A 20277-nucleotide genomic window follows, 5' to 3' on the forward strand; every position below is an offset into this window, starting at 1 on the left:
ATCCTCCGTCTGCCCTTCAGCTGGCGGCCAAGGCTGCTAAGCGGGCGGGAGCTGGGGTTCTGAGAGCTCGAACCCTGCTCGCCGTTAAAAGCTGGGGAGAGTGCGTTTGTCCTGCTTCCTTTCTCAACCCCAGGACCTGCAGGGCCTTCCAGGACTGGCCTGGGCCAGGATGTACTTCTCCGCAACCAGAGTAATTACAAGATTTCGTTTGCTTTAAAATAAACTGGCTGCCAGCCGCAAAGCGAAGCCTCCACGGTGAGCGAGCGGTCTACGCATCTGGCAACTCTGTGAGCTGAGCATGCGCGGGCGCCGTCCTGGGTCGTGGGGTCTGGAGGTGGGCAGTGCAGACTGGGTCTCTACCTTCATGAACCCTCAGGAGGGCCAGGGGGCCACAAGCAAGTAAACAAGTAATAAATTCCAGGCAGTGAGTGGAGTCATCGTGAAAAATGAAGAGGGGTGGCGTGATAGAGAACGACTGGGTAGGGAGGGGTCTCAGGCTATTCCAGCCGCCATAACACAATGCCTCAGGCTGGGGAGTTAAAGGACAGGCGTTTGTCTTCTCACAGTTCTTCAGGCTGGAAGCCCAAGGTCAAGGTGTCAGCAGGGTTGGTTTCTCCTCGGCGTGTAGACGGCTGTCTTCTCCCTGTGTCCTCACGTGATCTTTCCTCCGTGTGTGTCCATGTCCTACTCTCCTCTTCTCGTAAGGACACCAGTCAAGTTGGATTAGGGCCCATCCACAGGATCTCATTTTAACCTAATCATCTCTTTATAGGCCCGTGTCTCCAAATAGAGTTACATTTGTAGGTACGGGAGGTCAAGACTTCAACACATGAATTTGGCAGGGTGTAGGGGGCCCAGAATTTCAGCCTACAGCAGGGTTTTAGATAGATGTTACTTTAGGTAGTATGGGAGGGGAAGAGGCAATCAGTTTGCTGTGACCTAGGGGTAGAAGAGGTCAGGCTGACTTCTGAACTTCACCTCTTGGCGGTAACGGATGAACAGAGCTGTGGTGATCAGCCTGGTCCCTGAAGTCAATTTGCTCCATCATCCCTGTGCCCGGAGGGAGATGGTGAATCACTTCTCCCGCTGTGGAGGCCAGGGGCTGCCCGCACAGAAAGGGCTGGAGGGAGGAAGTCACAGAAAAGGCACACATACCAAATTGCCCTGGGCTGAGGTCTTGGAAACCATCCCGCTTCTTTGTTGCTTAAAGTCTAAAGAAAAAAACTGGCCCCAAGCAGTGCTTCACTTTGGTTAAGTTTCACTAGAAAATGCATGCATTTTAGTAACCTTCACTAAAAGCTGAAGGAAGGGAACTTCCAGACACACCAGAGAAAGATCTCGAATGTTGCTGTAAGGATCAGAGGAGCACTGAGGGGGCGCACAGAGAGAGGGTCACCAAGGTGCCAGAACCGTGTGCTAAACGGACACCGCAGGGTGGAGCCCAACGGTGCCCACAGGGTCCCCTCAGAACTGCAGCCCAGAGGGAATTCCCCCAACCAAGAGAAAAGGGAGAATCACTCCCAGTGGTTTTGCCACTTGGGGAAGAGGTATATGCTCATTTTGCTGGTTGGAGAGGATGACAAGCAATCCGAGTGGGGCTTCCCAAGCCCTGGGGAAACCTAAAGCTGAAATACCATCCACACATCCCCACTGCGGGGTGTGGCGGGAACCACGACGCTGTTCAGAATCACCACCTGCAGTGGTAACGGCAGCACTAAGTGCAGGGTGATTTGTATAGCAAAATCTAATGTAGTCATAAAAAAATCCCTGCACAATTCTCCAAGTTTGCTCTTCATGCACCTTCCAGATGAAAGGAAAGGACTCTGAGGGTCTAGAGGAAGGAGGAGCTACAAGATGGAAGAAGCTGGTCCCTGAGTCACCCGGTGAAGCAGAGTCTTCCCTCCCCTCCCCCAACCCACACAGGACTGTAACATGAGCAAGAAATGAACTTGTCTTCTGTCAAGGCCCCCAGGTAAGATGGTGAGAGGGTACCCAGGATCTTTCAGACCATGAACATGGTATATCCCTCCATTTTATTTAGGTCTTCTTTAATTTCTTTCATTAATGTGTTTTAAATTTCAGAGCAGATTGTTTGTAATATTTTCTTGTTACCCACTTAATGTTTTTAAGATCTGTAGTGATGTTCCCTCTTTCATTCCTAATTGGTAATTTGTGTCTTCTCTCAATCCAGATAAAGGTTTGTCAATTTTATTGATCTTTGCAAAGAACCCGCATTTGGTTTTTTTGTTTTTTTCTATTGTTTTTCCATGTTGTATTTTATTGATTTCCCTACTGATCTTTATTATTGCCTTCCTTCTACTTACTCAGTATTTAATTTTCTCTTCATTTTTAGCTTCCTAAGTTGGAAGCTTAGTTCACTGATTTTAGAACTGCCTTCTTTTATAACATAAGCTTTTAAAGCTATAAATTTTCCATATAACCACTGCTTTAGCTACATCCCACGAATTTGAATATGTTGTGTTCTCTGTTTCATTGTTTGATGCATTTTCTAATTTTCCTTGTGATCTCTTCTTTGACTCATAAGTTAGTTAGAAGTGTGTTTAGTTTCCCCATATATTAGGATTTCTCAAATTTTGTCTGTTGTAGATTCCTAAAGTTATTTCCATTGTCATCAAAGGGCATGCTATATATGATAGTAATCTTTTTAAATGTACAGACATTTAAAATGTTTTATCATCCAGCATAGAGTTTATTTTGTAAACATTCCATGTACATTTGAAAACAAAAGGTATTCTGCTGTTGTTGGGTGAAGTGTTCTATAGATGTCAGTTTGGTCAAGTTGTTTGATAGTGCTGTTCAGGTTTTCTGTTCTTACTGTTCTACTTGTTCTATCACTTACTGAGAAAAGAGTATTGATATCTTCAACTATAATTATTGGTATTTCTATTTCATCTTTCAATTCTGTCAGTTTTTACTTTATGAATTTTGGAGCTCTCTTTTAGGTACAAATAAATTAATAATATTTCATTCCTTTCTCTTGTATTGACACTTTTATCATTATAAAATACTCTTTATCTCTAGTAATATTCATTTTCTTAAAGTCTATGTTGTCTGACATTAATAAAAAATCATTCATCTCCCTTCTGATTACTGTTTATGTATTTGCCTCCTATATATTTATTCATCCATATACTTTAACCTCTTTATGTCTTTGAACTTAAAGTGATCTCTTATAGGCAACATCTCTCTCCTTTCTCCAGTCTGACAGTTTCTGTCTTTTGATTGGAATTTTTAGTTCATTCCCATGGTTATAAGTCTGCCTTTAGCTATTTTTTTCTTATTTGTCTCATCTTTCTCTCTCTCTCTTTTTAATCCCTGTTACTCCTGCAGTTTTATATTAAACAAATATGTTTTAGTATTTCATTTAAATTCTTGTATTAACTTTTTAAATTTTTTTTAAATTTTATTTTGTTTTAGCGCATTGGGTCTTCATTGCTGCACAGGCTTTCCCTAGTTGCGACGAGCGGGGGCTACTCTTCATTGCGGTGCACAGGTTTCTCATTGTGGTGGCTTCTCTTGTTGCAGAGCACAGGCTCTAGGCACAAGGGCTCAGTAGTTGTGGCTCGCGGGCTCTAGAGTGCAGGCTAAGTAGTTGTGGTGCAAGGGCTTAGCTGCTCCATGGCATGTGGGATCTTCCCGGACCAGGGATCGAACCCATGTCCCCTGCATTGGCAGGCGGATTCCCAACCACTGCACCACCAGGGAAGTCCCTGTATTGACTTTTTAGCTATATTTCTTTGCATTAATTTTAGTGCTTTACCTAAGTATTACAATATACATCTTTTATTTATCACCATCTATTTCAAGTTAATACTAACTTCGAATAACATGTAGGAACTTTGCATTTATATAACTTCATTCCCTTTTGTGCTATTTTTTTGTGCTATTGTGGTCATATATATAATCTTTATATGTTAAAGCCCAACTATGTGGTATTATAGTTTTTGCTTCCAATAGTCATATGTCTTTTTTAAAAAAGTAATAGAAGAAAAATATATATTATTTCCATTTGGGGTATTCTTTAGTCCTTCTTGAATCTAAGTTACTATCCAAGTTACCATCCAATGTCACCCCTCTTTAGCAGTTCTTTTAGCACAGGTTTGCCAGCAACAAATTCTCTCAGTTTTATTTTCTCTCTCTTTTTTTAACCTAGAAATGGTCTTATGTTTTGTCTTCAGTTTTGAGAGACGGTCTTGTTGATTATAGCTTTTTATTTTCTTTTAGCCTGTCATTAAACAGAATAGGCAATCACTAAAAAAGAATAGGAAGCCACTGTTCTTTCACAGAAAATGCAGCAAATTCACAAAGTATTTTAGGCTTTCAATGTCTTTTGGCTTCTGTTATTTCTATGAAAAGTCAACAGTAAATTATATTGTTGTTCCCTGTGTAGAATGTAACATTTTTTTTTTGCTCTCTTAAAAATGATTTCTTGGGGGGCTTCCCTGGTGGCGCAGTGGTTGAGAATCTGCCTGCCAATGCAGGGGACACGGGTTCGAGCCCTGGTCTGGGAAGATCCCACATGCCACGGAGCAACTAGGCCCATGAGCCACAGTTACTGAGCCTGCGCGTCTGGAGCCTGTGCTCCGCCACAAGAGAGGCCGTGATAATGAGAGGCCCGTGCACCGCGATGAAGAGTGGCCCCCACTTGCCACAACTAGAGAAAGCCCTCACACAGAAACGAAGACCCAACACAGCCATAAATTAATTAATTAATTAAATAAATAAACCCAAAGTTTAAAAAAAAAAAGTAAGCTGAAATATTAAAAAAAAAAAAAAAAAAAAAGGATTTCTTGGGACTTCCCTGCAGTCCAGTGGTTAAGACACCATGCTTCCACTGCAGGGTTTTGATCCCTGGCCAGGGAACTAAGATCCCACATGCCACAGGGCGTGGCCAAAAAATAGAAAAAAGTGATTTCTTTACTTCTGGCTTTTGGCAGTTTGATCGTGAGGTGTTTTCTTTTTGTTCTTTGGATTAAATTATTTCTGTCATTCTATCAAATTCAGCAATTCTTTCTACTCACATCCCAAATAAACACATGCCATGAATTTTTCATTTCAGTTAGTACAGTTTTAAGCTCTAGAATTTCCATTTGCTTCTTTTTTCCATTTCTCTGTTGAGATTCTTTGTTTATTTGTTGTTGGCATAGTTTCCTCGAATATTTTGAATATATATTTTTTTAACATCTTTATTGGAGTATAATTGCTTTACAATGGTATGTTATTTTCTGCTGTATAACAAAGTGAATCAGCTATACATATACATATATCCCCATATCTCCTCCTTCTTGTTTCTCCCTCCCACCCTCCCTATCCCACCCCTCTAGGTGGTCAGAAAGCACCGAGCTGATCTCCCTGTGCTATGCGGCTGCTTCCCACTAGCTATCTATTTTACTGCTTTGAAGACTTTGTCTGCTAGGTGTAATGTCTGAGCTGACTCAGAGTAAGTTTCTATTGAATGATTTCCCTCCTTCCTTCTCTCCCTGGGTATGGAAAATACTTCACTTTTTCTTTGCCTGTCTAATAATTCTTTATTTAAAACCAGACATTGTAGGCAATGTTGCAGCAATTCTGGATTCTGTTTTGCTCTTCTGAGGGCTCTTAGTTTTAGCAGACAAGTAACTTGCCTGGATTCAACCTGCAAATCTATCTCACTTTCAATGGACAGCCACTGAAATCTCTGCTCATTTTTTTTTAAGGGGGTGGGGTCTGACGCTTAGGGGTTTCCCCTTCACCTGCATGGTTTTATAGTCAGGCAATGATTTAGGCAGAGATTATGCTCAGACACTTCAAGTCAGTAAGTCTTCCGCTCTCTGCTGCCTAAGCTTTGTGTGGACTGAGGGGTGTTCTCAAAAGTGCAGTAAAGTCACACATCTCCCAGGCTTTCGATTTTTGCTAGACCTCCTGTGGTTCCCGTGTGCCTGCATTGTCTAGCAGTCAACCAGCAATGTGTGGAGAGACTCCCGTCTGTGCTCTTCCTTGGCTCTCTCACTTCCAAAATCTCACCCTTAAATTTCTAGCTGCTCTGTCAACTCCCTGAATCAAATCTGTCAAGTCCAGCTGGTAAAGTTGTAAGTTTTTCCCACCCAAGTTGGGTGAGATGGAAATGCCTCCAGACTAGAAGGCCACAGACTCACCACTCTTACCCAATGTTGTAGCAATTTTCATGGGTAAATTCTTCTCAAGTTGTTGCCTATCTTTTGTCACTTTCCAGTGACCTGAAATGATTGTCTTTAATAATTTTGTCAGTGTTGTACTTATTTTCTGCAGAGGGAAGAAGTCACTTGATTTTCTTTCACCACCATTACCAGAAATAGCCCCTAGATTTTATCTTAAATGGAACAGGAAGTTACTGAAAGGACTCAAGCTACAAAGTGACATGAATCAGCTTTGTATTCTTAAGTGCGCACTCTGAGTGTTGTGTGGGAAATCAATTGGTGGGAGAGAGTTCCAGTCAGGATGAGTTCCAGGGACAGGTCACAAGAAACACAACGCATTTAGCTAAAACAATGAAAGCGATTTGTTGTCACATAACTAAAAAGTCCAGAGGTACGACAGTGCAGTTGGGGCCAAATATTCATGATGTCTTCAGATGCAGTTGTTTCTCTGGGATGCCCCTGGGTCTGTCTCAAGCCCTTATGGTAGTGAGGTATGTGTCAGGAGCCTACAGGCTCATGTATCGTCATTTATTTCCAAGGAGAGGGATCTTCTCTTTCTTCAACCATTGAGCAAGAGCCCTGGGCTTCTCTCTGGTTGGGTCAATATGCTCAATCTTAGACTGATCAACATAATCAAAGAATTCAACGTGCAGATGGCTTTGATTGATCAGAATCAGTCCCACCCAATTCCCACATAGCTGGGAATTTCTGGATCCCATTAGTAAGGGTGGAGGGCTAAGTGGAAGCTGAGGAGGCTCCAGGGTACCAGAGTGGAGAAGCCCTGATTCCGTTCTTCATTACCAGAGGTATTAGTCAGCTTGGGTGGCCATAACAAAATACCACAGACTGGGGGCTTAAACAATAAAAAAATTTATTTTCTCACACTTCTGGAGGCTGGAAGTCCAAGACCAAGGCATGAGCAGGGTGAGTTTCTGGTGAAGCCTCTCTCCTTGGCTTGTAGACGGCCACGTTCTTCCTGTGTCCTCACACGGCCTTTCTCTGTGCACGTGCACAGAGAAAGAGAGAGCTCTGGTGTCTCTTCCTCTTCTTACGAGGACCCCATTCTTTGTGGATTAGAGCCCACCCTCATGACCTCATTTAACCTTAATTATCCTTAGAATCCCAGCCTTCAGATACAGTCACATTGGGGGTTAGGGCTTCAATGTGTGAATTAGGGGGTTGTGGGGGGGACACAATTCAGTCTAACATCAGACAAGAAGCAAGGCTTTGGACCACCACTGCTCTCTTCCATCCTGGCCAATATAGCTGCAGAAGATCAGCAATGAGACCACACTCCAGCCCAGAGGCTTTGCAGTGGACTCCCAGGCCAGCCTGGTAGGGAAAGGAGGAAGGGAGAGTCACAAAACCCAGTGATTCTAGTAAATATTCCACTTAGTTAAGACTGAAGACTTGGGAAAATAAATCTTTCTTTGGTAATGAAGGGATTAAGATAGTGGTTGTCGGTTGTGACGCGAATGCAGTGGCCGTATCCCAAGAACTGTACGTTCAAGCTCCAGACCATCCATAAGTCAGGGGGAGAAATGGTCAATGAAAATGAAAAACAAAACCTTACCTTAAAAGATAACTCATGTTTTAACCCACGGAAGAAGTTATAAATATAATTGGATTTACTCTCCTGCAATGCGTCACTGGCGCGGTAGCCTGAGGACTGCTCTCCACCCCGTGGAAACGTATACCCTCAGCAGCCTCCAGTCTCCCTCTCTGCACTTTCTTTCCATTTCTGCCCAAGTGCTGAGTACAGAATTATCCTTCCCTGACTATCTGTAACTCCTTTTGCAGGCTTGCCCTGCAGGGCAACGGTTCTCCCTCATTGCTATGGGCTGAATTTTTGTGTCCCCCTCTCCCAAATTCACATATTGAAGCCCTAGTCCCCAGTGTGATGGTGTCTGAAAACGGGGCCTTTAAGAGGTAATTAGGAGACTTCCCTGGTGGTGCAGTTGTTAGGAGTCTGCCTGCCAATGCAGGGGACACGGGTTCGAGCCCTGGTCCGGGGAGACCCCACATGCCATGGAGCAACTAAGCCCGTGTGCCACATTACTGAGCGTGCGCTCTAGAGCCCGCGAGCCACAGCTACTGAGCCTGCGTGCCACAACTACTGAAGCCCATGAGCCTAGAGCCCGTGGTCCGCAGGAAGAGAAGCCACCGCAATGAGAAGCCTTCGCACTGCAACGAAGAGTAGCCCCCACTCACTGCAACTAGAGAAAGCCTGCGTGCAGCAACAAAGACCCAATGCAGCCAAAAATAAATTAATTAATTAACTAATTTATCTTTTAAAAAAGAGGTAATTAGGTCATGAGAGTGGAACCCTCGTGATAGGATTAGTGCACTTATAAGAAGACACACGAGAGAGCTTGCTTCCTCTCTCCCTCCCTCCCTCCCCCCCTCCCTCTCTCTCTCTCTCTCTGCCATATGAATATCCAAGGAGAAAACAGCCATCTGCAAGTCAGAAAAAGAGTCTCATCATTAAACAAGCCAACTAGCATCTTGATCTCAGATTTCCCAGCCTCCAGAACTTTAAGTAAACTTCTGATTTTTAAATCAGTCAGTCTGTGGTAATCTGTCGTGCAGCCTGAGCTAAGACACTCCTCAACACAACTCCTCCTTCCCCACACAACCCCAGTCCTCAGGGCACAGAACGGTCACCCTGCCAGCCGTCCACCTAACAGGAGCCGCTTTGGCTGGAGACCTCTAAACCCAGTGGAGTCCATTCTCATTATTCATGTTAGTAATGAACTTGCCATAAACACTGGATCAGTGAGTGCTGAGCCATTGCCCTAGGGGAGATGTGAACACACTGACGGTAGGTATATACGAATCTCACACAGATCACAGTCTGTAATCTTAAAAACAACTCATCCAGGCAGATCCTATTTTCCTTGTTTTACAAAAGAGAAAACAAAGGAGGCTCAGAAGTGTTGAGTGAGTTGCCTGAGGCCATCCCACTAATGGGTTCCAGAGCTGGGATTCAACCCCACCCAGCTGGCCCCAGAGCCAGAGCTTCTTACTCTGCACTGCACTGTCCGCTCCCGGCTCCGTCCTCTGGTCATCTCTGTATGAGGCAGAGGCAAGGAGGCAGAGCATCACTTGGTTCAACCTCAGCGGGAAACATGTGCGTCAGGCAACTCAAATTTTTTGCTGCTCTGCGCATGGCCACACAAAGGACCAAAAAAGTATTGGGAGTATTTGGGGCTTACAAATAAATTTTAGTGACTAGGCGATTTCGCAAATACAGAATCCACAAATAATGAGAGTTGGCTGTACTTTTCTGCTACTGTAACATGTAACAGCCTAGACAAAATTAGCTTTGTGAGGAAAACATCTGCATGTGGGGCTGTTCCTGTGTTTGCTTGTTCAGAACTGGGACTCGGGGGGTCAGATCCACGCATCCATCAGGTCAGTCCCTTAAGGGCCACAAACTCTGTGAGGACAGAAACTGTCTACCTTGCCCGCTGGTGCATCCCGAGCACCTGGAAGTAAGAACATGCTGAATGGTGGACAGAGGGAGATGAATGACCAGGTTTGGAATTAGTGCTTTAACTTGGGTCTTTATGAAGATTAAACAAGATTTGCTGGGCATTCTGAACACACACACTGAAATGAGATCCAAACCAGACATGTTTAAGAATGAAACAGAGTGGGTCTTTTTTTATAAGTCATTGGTTTGGGGTTTTTTCCCCCTAGTTATAAAAGTAATTCATGTTCAATGTTGAAAAAAAATTTAAGTAAAAAAAAACTACCAAATCCCCACCACCCAAAAACAGTTCTAAAATTTAAGCAAATATTCTCCTTTCTGCCCACAGTTTTTTGCAGTTTGACTCAGGTGTGTTTTCCTCGTAGATCCCTGCACCCCGGCCTCCCTCCAGCACCCCCTGCTTCGTGCCTCAGAGAATGGATGACACGGCAGAGCTCAGAGAACAGGAGTCAAGCTGTGGCATCTTGAGTTCTAAAATGTGAGGTCTTGGGACTTCCCTGGCGGTCCAGTGGTTAGGACTCGGTGCTCCCACTGCAGGGGGCACGGGTTTGATCCCTGGTCGGGGAACTGAGATCCTGTAAGCCGCGTGGCGCAGCTAGAATAAATAAATAAATACTTTTTTTTTTTTAAAGTGAGGTCTTGGCCTAAAGAGAGAGATGGCATTATAAGATCAGTCCGAGCTGGTCCTTCCTGGGCCCAGAGATGAGATCACAGGGGATCTGTATGCGGAGGGGCAGACAATGAGCGTGGATGTCATTGGGGTCCCTGTGTGCACCCAACTTCCAAAGCCAGGGCCACAGGGCAGAGGGAGCCTTCCCTAGGTAGGTCCCAGCCCAGCGCTCAAACCCAGAATTGGTACCAGACACGCTTACAAGTGACCTCCAAAAGGAACAGGGTGGGCCCCCCAACGTGGAGCAGAAGGAATTCCCCTCCGTGGGGTCCGGAAGCCCCCCTGAAACAGCCCTCCTGGTCCCCGGACGCCCCAGCAGGTGGGGCAGGTTCTACCCAGTGTGACGCCTCTCCGAGGCCCCCATGTGGAGACACACCCCAGGGAAGGGGCCACCTCTGAACTGATGGATGTTCAGGTCCTGTTGCTGGTGGAATGTGGGCCTAAAAGAGAAATTCAAGCCCCACTGCAGGAAAGTAAAGCACTTGTATAACCACTAGGGTTTGGGCAGAGATTCGCACCCACTGCTCATATATACATTGACCCTTGCGCAACTCGGGGGTTATGGGTTACCTTGCATCCCCCATGCAATTGAAAATCCCAATACTGGTCTCTCATCCTCAGAAACTAAGGAATTGATAAATGCTTCACCCAAAGGCAGGAAGCGGAAGCAGTCTGGATAGAATCAAACCCTAGCTCTATTTTTTTTTAAATTGTGCTATGACCATTAAAAGGCTGAGGATCATATTTTTAGTGCCTAGATTTTTAATTTTTTTTTTTTCAAAAAGATACATGCGCCGCCATGTTCATAGCAGCATTATTTACAACAGCCAAGATATGGAAGCAACGTAAGTGTCCATCAACAGATGAGTGGATAAAGAAGATGTGATAGATAGATGTGTATATATATACAATATATATATTATATATATATATATATATATATATATATATATATATATATGTGCAATCCCACTCCTGGGCATACATCTGGAGGAAACTCTTATACACACACACACACACACACACCATATACAATGGAATATTACTCAGCCATAAAAAAGAATGAAATTCTGCCACTTGCAACAACATGGATGGACCTGGAAGGTATTATGCTTAGTGAAATAAGTCAGACAGAGAAAGATAAATACTGTATGTTATCATTTATATGTGGAATCTAAAAAATAAAGCAAACAAATGAATATAACAAAATAGAAACAGACTCACAGATGTAGAGAACAAACTAGTGGTTACCAGTGGGGAGAGGGAAGCGGGAGGCAAGAGAGGGGCAGTGGAGTAAGAGGTACAAACTACTATGTATAAAATAAATAAGCTACAAGGGTATATGGTACAGCACAGGAATATAGCCAGTATTTTATAATAACTTTAAATGCAGTATAATCTATAAAAATTTTGAATCACTATGTTGTGCACCTGAAACTAATATAATATTGTAAATCAACTATACTTCAATTAAAAATTAAAAGAAAAAACGCATAAAATAAATAAGCCACGAGGATGTTATACACAGCATAAGGAATACGGTGAATAATACTGTATTAATTTTGTGTGGGGACAGAAGGTGACTAGACTTATCATGATCATTTCACAGTGTATGCAAATGTCAAATCACTATGTAGTACACCTGAAACTAACAAAATATTGTATATTAACTATATTTCAATAAAAACCCTAGTTCTTTTTATTCCACACCTTGTGATCTCTAATGCACACAGACTTTTCCCCACACTTAAAGATGTGTAAATTAAAATACATTTTAATTTACAATATATTTATTGAAAATGTCTGTGTATAAGTGGACCCATGCAGTACACACATGTATGTGACCTTCTTCCTTTTCAAAGCTGCCCTGCGCTTACAAGGTGTGTTCTGATATTTCTATTCTCACTCTTGCACTTTCACAGACATCTCTGCTCCCGCCCATGAGTTCTCCAAAATCCTCCCAGAGCATCCTGCCCTCACCCTCCAAGGTCTCCCCTCGCAGTGAGGTCCACACAGACAGCTCCATTTCTACATAGACAGTCGTACATGCCGTAGGGCTCTGCAAACATCCAGGAGCAGAACAGACGGCTTTCAGCTGAGCAGCTGGGGGCGGCTTTTGGAAAAGGCAGCATGTAGTTGAGTTTTGAAGAAAGGGGGTGATAAGGTGAGAAAGATAAGGTAGATCTAGACCGTTCAGGAGCCTGAAAGGGGACCAGATATTTGGAGTGTATCTGATAAACAAAGGGCTCCCACAGAAAAAAGAACCTTCATACACTGTTGGTGGGAATGTAAACCGGTGCAGCCACTATGGAGAACAGTATGGAGGTTCCTTTAAAAACTAAAAATAGGGCTACCATATGATCCTGCAATCCCACTCCTGGGCTTATATCTGGAGAAAACTCTCATTTGAAAAGACACATACACCCCAATGTTCATTGCAGCACTATTTACAATGGCCAGGACATGGAAGCAACCTAAATGTCCATCAAAAGACGAATGGATAAAGAAGACGTGGTACATACATACAATGGAATATTACTCAGCCATAAAAAGGAATGAATTTGTGTCATTTGCAGAGACGTGGATGGACCTAGAGACTGTCATACAGAGTGAAGTCAGAAAGAGGAAAAACAAATATCGTATATTAATGCAAATATGTAGAATCTAGAAAAACGGTATAGATGATCTCATTTGCAAAGCAGAAACAGAGGCACAGACGTGAAGAACAAACATTGGATACCAAGGGGGAAAGGGGCAGGGGTGGGATGAATTGGGAGATTGGGGTTGACATATATACACTATTGATACTATGTATAGAGTAGATAACTCTACTCAGTGCTCTGCGGTGACTTAAATGGGAAGGAAATCCAAAAAAGAGGGGATACATGGATACGTAGAGCTGAGTCACTTTGTTGTATGGCAGAAACTAACACAACATTGTAAAGCAACTATACTCCAATAAAAATTAATTTAAAAAATAAAATAAAAGCCAACTTCAAAAAAAAAAGAAAAACTGGGCTCCCACGTCCATGCAGATGTGGGCAGGGGAGGGGGAAATGGAGGCGCCTAGACTGAGAAGGAGACCAGCGTGGTGATACGATGAGCCTCCTGCTTACCTGAGACCTGATTCTCTCCGACGAGGCTCGTCTAAGACGAGGCGATTGGATATTTAGGAGGCGCTGAACCTGGTCAGCTAGGTAGTCTGACTGCATCGTGCACCTCAACAGACTATTGCTCCAGAAGCGCCAGAGGGCAGAGGACAAGAGAGAGGGTGGGAGCTTCAAGGAACAGCAAGACTGAAAGAAGGTTGGAGAGTTCTAAAACAGGGCAGAAGTAACCACGTTTGCTGATGGAAGGATAGCATCCCAGGGAGAGAAATAGAAACAAGATTTAGTCAAAAATCTAACCAGATCGTGAGCCCAAAAGCAGAAATCCTTTTGTGATTATAAATAACATTTCAAATTTTTTAAATAAAAAAGACTGCATCTGTTTAAAGTCCAACCATTTCTGTGAACTTGCAGCCATAACTGCAGGGCTTTTTATCCTTTTCTCGGGATGCCTTTAAAGTTCACTGCAAATGTGAGGATTCAGATGTAAATTGCCCTGCTTCCTTTGAAATAAATATGCTTTGAGCTATTTTGGTATCAGTCAAGTTTAATATCGGTTTCACAATGTATAGATGTGAATCTATGAACAATCTCACATTTTAATATTAAGAGACGGAACAGATGGCTGAGTTATTAATATGTGTTTAAATCCAGCGCTCCAGCCGCTGGAGAACGCGCGCGGGGTTTCTGAGTAATCACCAGCAGTGCTCAGCAGTCTGGCAGCCACATGGCAACCCGAAAAGCCGGTTGTTTTGTTATAAACATCAAAGGCCCAGGCTTGACCCGGAGGAGACACGCACCACCCAGGGCATTCACTGGAGCCAGAGCACCACGGGGAACTCGGAGCCCAGGGGTCAGAGGCCGAGGCCTTGCCTGCACCTCGAGGACACGGCCGCCGGGGTACCTGCTCCTCCTGGGGCCTGTCAACGTTGGAGGCAGCCTGGGAGCAGAGAGAGAAACCCCACCTCCCCATGCGCGAGCCCAGAAGCCAGCCTGGCCGGCCAGGCCTTAAGGCAGGCTTGGTCTTGGCAGGCTGGCTGGCACTCTGCATTGGCCGTCAGGTCTACGGCCAGGCCTAGCGGGTGACGCTGTCTGGATTCAGACTCGAGGTGGTGGGTAGGCAAGCCCGGGGACGGCCACCCTGGCACTTCGGCCGCTCCTGGCTGGGCCCCAATGGTCTCGTCGCAGGAGCTGACGTGCCCACCAGACGGACTTCCAAATACCCTTTTGCCGTCGAGAGCCCAGTTCTGCTGCCAGGTCTCTGATTGGCGGTGTATCTTACCCTTCACTAAACACCTGCAGACATCCTCAGCCTGGCAGTGTCTGAGCCACAGCCTACATGGCCTCTAATTCCCTTTCCACTAGGACCTGAGAGTGGAACCCTTGCTCTGTCTGCCCAGCCAACTGCCCGTGGTTTTCAAACTGTTGCAGCAGGAAACGGGCTCCTACAGAGACTGCTGTGTTCAGACCAGGGAGGAACATCAGGAGAGCCAGGCCCGGAGCTCCGAGCACGTGGCCCGCAGGCACCTGTGATGGGAACCCTCCGGCAGAGCTTGGAGAGGCCACCACTGGGCAGCCTTGCCCCGTGTCACGCTGGCCTGGCCAAAGGCCGCCACTCGGCGTCCAATGCCCCAGCTGTGCCTGAGCTGGAGCTGCCAAGGCTAGGAGCTTAGTTCTTCTGGACTGTTTCCCCCCAGCAAGGTGGAGCCCAGGCTCCGGTGTGGAGGCAGGGCTTCCGGTCTGCTGGGTGGTTCCAGCCGTGAGGCCCCAGGACCTCGTCTCCCCAGCCCCGGGCAGGGCAGGTTGGCAGGACTGAATCCACTCCTTACCAGGGCCCGAGGCTGTTCTACTCAACTCATTTGTATTGTCAACTAGGCTCTTCCTAGGCCTGTTTCAAGAGTGCTATGGTATCAGGGAAGGGATAACCTAGGAGGTTGGGATAAACATATACACGCTACTATATACAAAATAGATAACCAACAAGGACCTACTATATAGAACAGGGAACTATACTCAATATCTTGTAATAACCTATAATGGAAAGGATCTAAAAAAGAAGATATATAGATATATATAGATAGGAATCACTTTGCTGTACACCTGAAACTAACATAACATTGTAAATCAACTATCAATATATTCCAAAAATTTTTTTTTAAAAAAAGAAACAAGGGACTTCCCTGGCGGTCCAGTGGTTAAGACTCCGCGCTTCCAATGCAGGGGGCGCGGGTTCGATTCCCGGTCAGGGAACATGCCGCGCGGTGTGGGAAAAAAAAAAAAGAGAGTCACACACACATACAACACAACAACAGCAACAAAAAGAATGATATGAAATGGCAAACATAACCCTGCCTAGGCAACGTCACGTACAGAGTGAGGATTTAAAAAGCATGAGTCCCCTCTCCTCTGGTTAATCGCAGTAGCTTCTTTTTAGGAGGGAATTCCGGTGGAAGGGGAGCAGAGGCATCTCCAAATGGCACCGAGGATGGAGAAAGGAGAGGGGGCTTAAGTTCATTCCGTTCATCGTTTTTCTAAATAAGCAAGTCTGATGTTCCTGGCTGGAAGGTATTATTTCCCACAAGGAACAACACTGACCTGGCTTTGTTGGAAACCGTCCCCTCCCACCCCCTCTCTTGGCTCTGCCGGAGGAAAAGCCAGGACGGCCCAGATAAACCTGCAGGGAACTCAGGATCGCCTTTGCGAGACATGTTAACAGTCATCAACATGATTTGACTTTCATCTCCCCTTCTTTGCTTTTCTGAGGCACTAATGAAGAGTGACATTGCCATGGGGTTTCACAAATTATAAAATATAATTTGCAGATTATGCCGAGACAGGGCTCCTATTTGTGGTCGTAATGGAGTTTATTTAAGCAGCATCAGGCAGTCCTTTGTTAAACAGGTCATGAGATGGGGAGCTCGGGACAGTGTTCATATTGCAAAATGGTTGTGGCGGCCGTATTTAATGGGAGGGGGTGGACCAGACTGGATTACCAGCACCGAGACATTCTAAAGTTGGATGATTAGCTCAGGAGCTGCACAGACGTGGGCGGCATGCCATGCAAACTGAGTTCCTCCTGTTATTGGAGGCTCTCAACCAAGCCGAATCTGAGTTGTTCTTGAATCCTGATTTATCTGGAAAGTCCCAAAGGGGAATCCAAGCTGCATCAATCAGCCCGCTTCCCTGAGAACCCAGAATTCCAGGCCACTCTGGAGGTGGTCAGCTCCCCTTCTTTTTCTCTTTTCATCTTTCTCACACCTTCCCCTTCTCTCTGCCCTCTCCTCTGCACAAATGAAGATCACGAAACTTTACAACTCAGAAATGAGTCTCCATTGCATTGAAAAGAGAGAAATCAGAAGTAATCGTTTGTGTACGTTCTACTGTTTACTTTTCTCCAGAAACCACCACCATTCACATTCGTGATCCACAAATCCTAAACCTCAGAACAATTATTGATCTGTTACCCTTTATTAATCTCTGTGCAAAGTAAGGACTATGTAACTCATTCAACCAACCACCACACTGAGAAATCCAACCTCATTTTCCTTGATGTGTCTTCAGCAGGAAGCCCAGGTAACAGTCCTTCCTGCTTCAAGCACCTTCTTCACAGGCTTCCAGGAAACCATGGTCTCCCAGCTCCATCCTCCTTTACCTGAGGCCCTTCTCGGTCTCCTGGGATCTCCCTGACCACTGACACTGCAGGGCCCTGGGGCTCAAACCTCAGTCCCCCGTACACATTGCCTGGTGATCTCACCCAGCCCCAAGGCACTAAATGGTCCCTTTGCCGATGACTCCCATCTTTAGCCGCCAGCTGGGACCTGTCTCCCAAACCCCAGGCGGTGTCCAACTCAACATCTCCATCTGAACATCCAGCTGACACCTCGAACTTATACCCAGAACCACACTGGGCTTCTCTCCTTAACCTGCAAACACCCCCGCCTTAGCTGATGTAATTCCACTCTACTAGGTGCTCAGAACACAGACCTGGGGTTCACCCTGGCTCCTCCATCCATCCAAGCTGTTAGCAAATCCTATTGGTCAGATTGCTCAGTGGCTGGTGGGGCGGTGTGGATATGAGGAGTGAATATTATTGGGAGAGAAGTCTCACATATCTGCACTTGTTAAGAGCAGAGATGCTATCTTTTCAAGGCTGTTTGTAGAGCAGATGGTCTTAGAAGATAGAGACGGTGTCTCCTGGAGCAAAGGGCAAATCTGCTTAATGTCCAGTGAAATGTTTCCTACAGAGAAAAGACAGGTTTGCTTGCTGTCCATCATAAAAGATCTGGACGCCCTAAGCCTGAGGGTCCTCAGTGGTGATGCAGACCCACTGCGATCACAGTATCCACCTGGATGGTTCTGCATCATCCTTGTAGGACTTGAGGGGGGCAGGTGAAACTGACACAAACAAGAAGCACAGGCTTCATGCTATGCTGTAATACTGTCCTTTGTCTCTATCCCAGAGTCTCAAGTCTATACCAGGATCCAGGAAATGGTGGCAGGCTTACCTGTAAGTTTGCATGTCAGCAAAATCCCTGACCCTTCACAGTTCTTGACAGTGTGACGTTTGGAGCATGGAGCGAACTATGATTATATACATAGAGGGAATTCGTGGTTAGGACTCCACGCTTCCACTGCAGGGGACATGGGTTCGATCCCTGGTCAGGGAACTAAGATCCCGCAAACTGTGCAGTGCGGCCAAAAAAAAAGATACATAGAAAGCCCACAATGTTTTAAGGGTGTTGTATTTCAGGCACTCATCTTTCTATGAATCAGGAAGCTACAAAGCTGCTAACAAAGGTCATTTCTTTGAGAGTAGACAAGGCATGAGATGAAAAACGACACCTTAGATAAAGGCTGAGAATGAGACTGAAGAGGCTCTGCCAGAGGACAAAAACTGGGCCTCATCAAGGAACACTCCCCACTCCCAGAGGAGGGGAGCTGGGCACTATTTGCCCAGCGCAATTTCAGAGTTGGTACAGACCAATGCCTACGGTCTATGTCCTAGTCTCTGCCGTTTCAAATGGAAGCACTTCCTGCAGATGGCCTGTCCCCGTCTCACCGCTGTGCGCTGGGTGTGTAGAGAACAGACAACTTGTCTTTTTAGTTTGTTGGTTTCTGTAGAAGATGCGTCTAGACCTGATCTAGGTTACAAGATTCTAGACTTCAAGCCGGATACTGGATGAGACGCTGGGTGCCCTAGGGCTGGGATGCACATATTTTGCACGTGCAAGGGGCACGGATAACTGTGGTCAGAGGGCAGACCCGGCACAATTAACGGCCCCAACTTCTCACGCCCCCCCGCCCCCACCCCATCCACACCTTCTGGTGGTGCCCCCCTCCCCCATACTGTCTCTGGATGTGACCATGGGGATTACAGCAAACTTGATACAGAAACTTGAAAAAGCACTTGCTAGTTTCTGTTCCCTCTCTTGCTGCTCTGTAATCACCATGAGAAATGCCCAGACAGCAATGACCCAGGCTTGTCTGCTGGGGGAACAGGAGTGACACATGGAAGGAAGCCAAACCACACCAGCTGAGGCCATCCCAGAGCAGCCAGGACCCAGTCAACTCACATCAGACAACTGACCGCAGATGCAGGAGCCAAGACCAGCTGACCAGGGTCACTCATCCAACCTGCAGACTCGAGAAATGGATAGTGACTGCATTTAGTCTCCAAGTTCAAGTGTGAGTATTAGGCAGTAATAGCTAGTGGACAAGTTATCATTTTGTTCTTATCTGCCTGGCACTTTGGCCTTTAGGTTCAGTACATCTAGCTTTTTATGTCTTTGTTCTTACCACTGATGGGGCTCTTTTAATTTACAGACTCCAAGTCTTTCTTCACTTCGGAAAAATCTCTGTTCTTTGTCATTCATTACTGTCTTGATCTGATCCCTTCACCAGGACACTACCTACATGTTGGAGGCAAGCTATCTTGTGCCACCTTGTGTTACCTTTCCATTTCTGTCCTTCGGCAACTAAGGACACCACCTCAGCTTAGTCTCCAACATAACGGCTCTGTATGATATACTGTAATTTACATGTAACAGTATATACACTTCAGATTACATACTGCACTCGTTCTGCCCTTTACTTCTATACAATACCGAGTTTAATTCTAAAGTTAAAATTTTGTCTCTTTCAAAATCTTCTATGCAGTTCTTAAATTTTCCTTTCAGCTAGCTTCATCTCACACATTCTCATTCTTTCAGAAAAATCCAAAGTCTCTGAATTTTTAAAAATAGCCGTTTTCTATAGTTTTCAATAGAATGCTCTTCTGTATTTTTAAGGCAGTTTCCTATCCTTTACGTCACCAGTTCTCTTCGTGGGGCCCACGTATGTTGTTTTGGCTACTCCCCTTTGATTGGGAACCCTACCCAAGCCCGACGTTTGCCCGGAAAAGGCGACCTCCCAAGTCCGCGAGCTCTGAGTCCTCCCCCGACACCTCCCGCGCCCCCCGCTCAGGGCTGTGGACCCGCACGCCCTACACCAAGTCTCTAGTATCTCGCTTTTCACCACGGCCCCCTCTGCTGCACTGATGACCCACCTCCCGCAGGTGCCGCCTGCTGCTTCTTGCAGAGGCTTATTCCTGGATAGCTGGCGCCGCCTGATTCTTTCTTTACCAAAATTAATGAGAAACAACCATCCCAGGGTATCTGTTTTTATGGTTTTCCCAGGATCACTCCTGATGAAACTTTTCCAACTACTCCACTCCTGGCCACTCTACATCGCCAAGAATTGTGGTTCTCAGATTGGTGGGAGGAGTGCTGAGAAGGAAATGGCTTCTTCCTGGCTGCACCACGAGGTCTGCATCTTCGGGATGTGTGTACACAA

This window comes from Balaenoptera physalus (assembly GCF_965194825.1).
Source record: "Balaenoptera physalus genome assembly, chromosome: 4".
Lineage (NCBI taxonomy): Eukaryota > Metazoa > Chordata > Mammalia > Artiodactyla > Balaenopteridae > Balaenoptera > Balaenoptera physalus.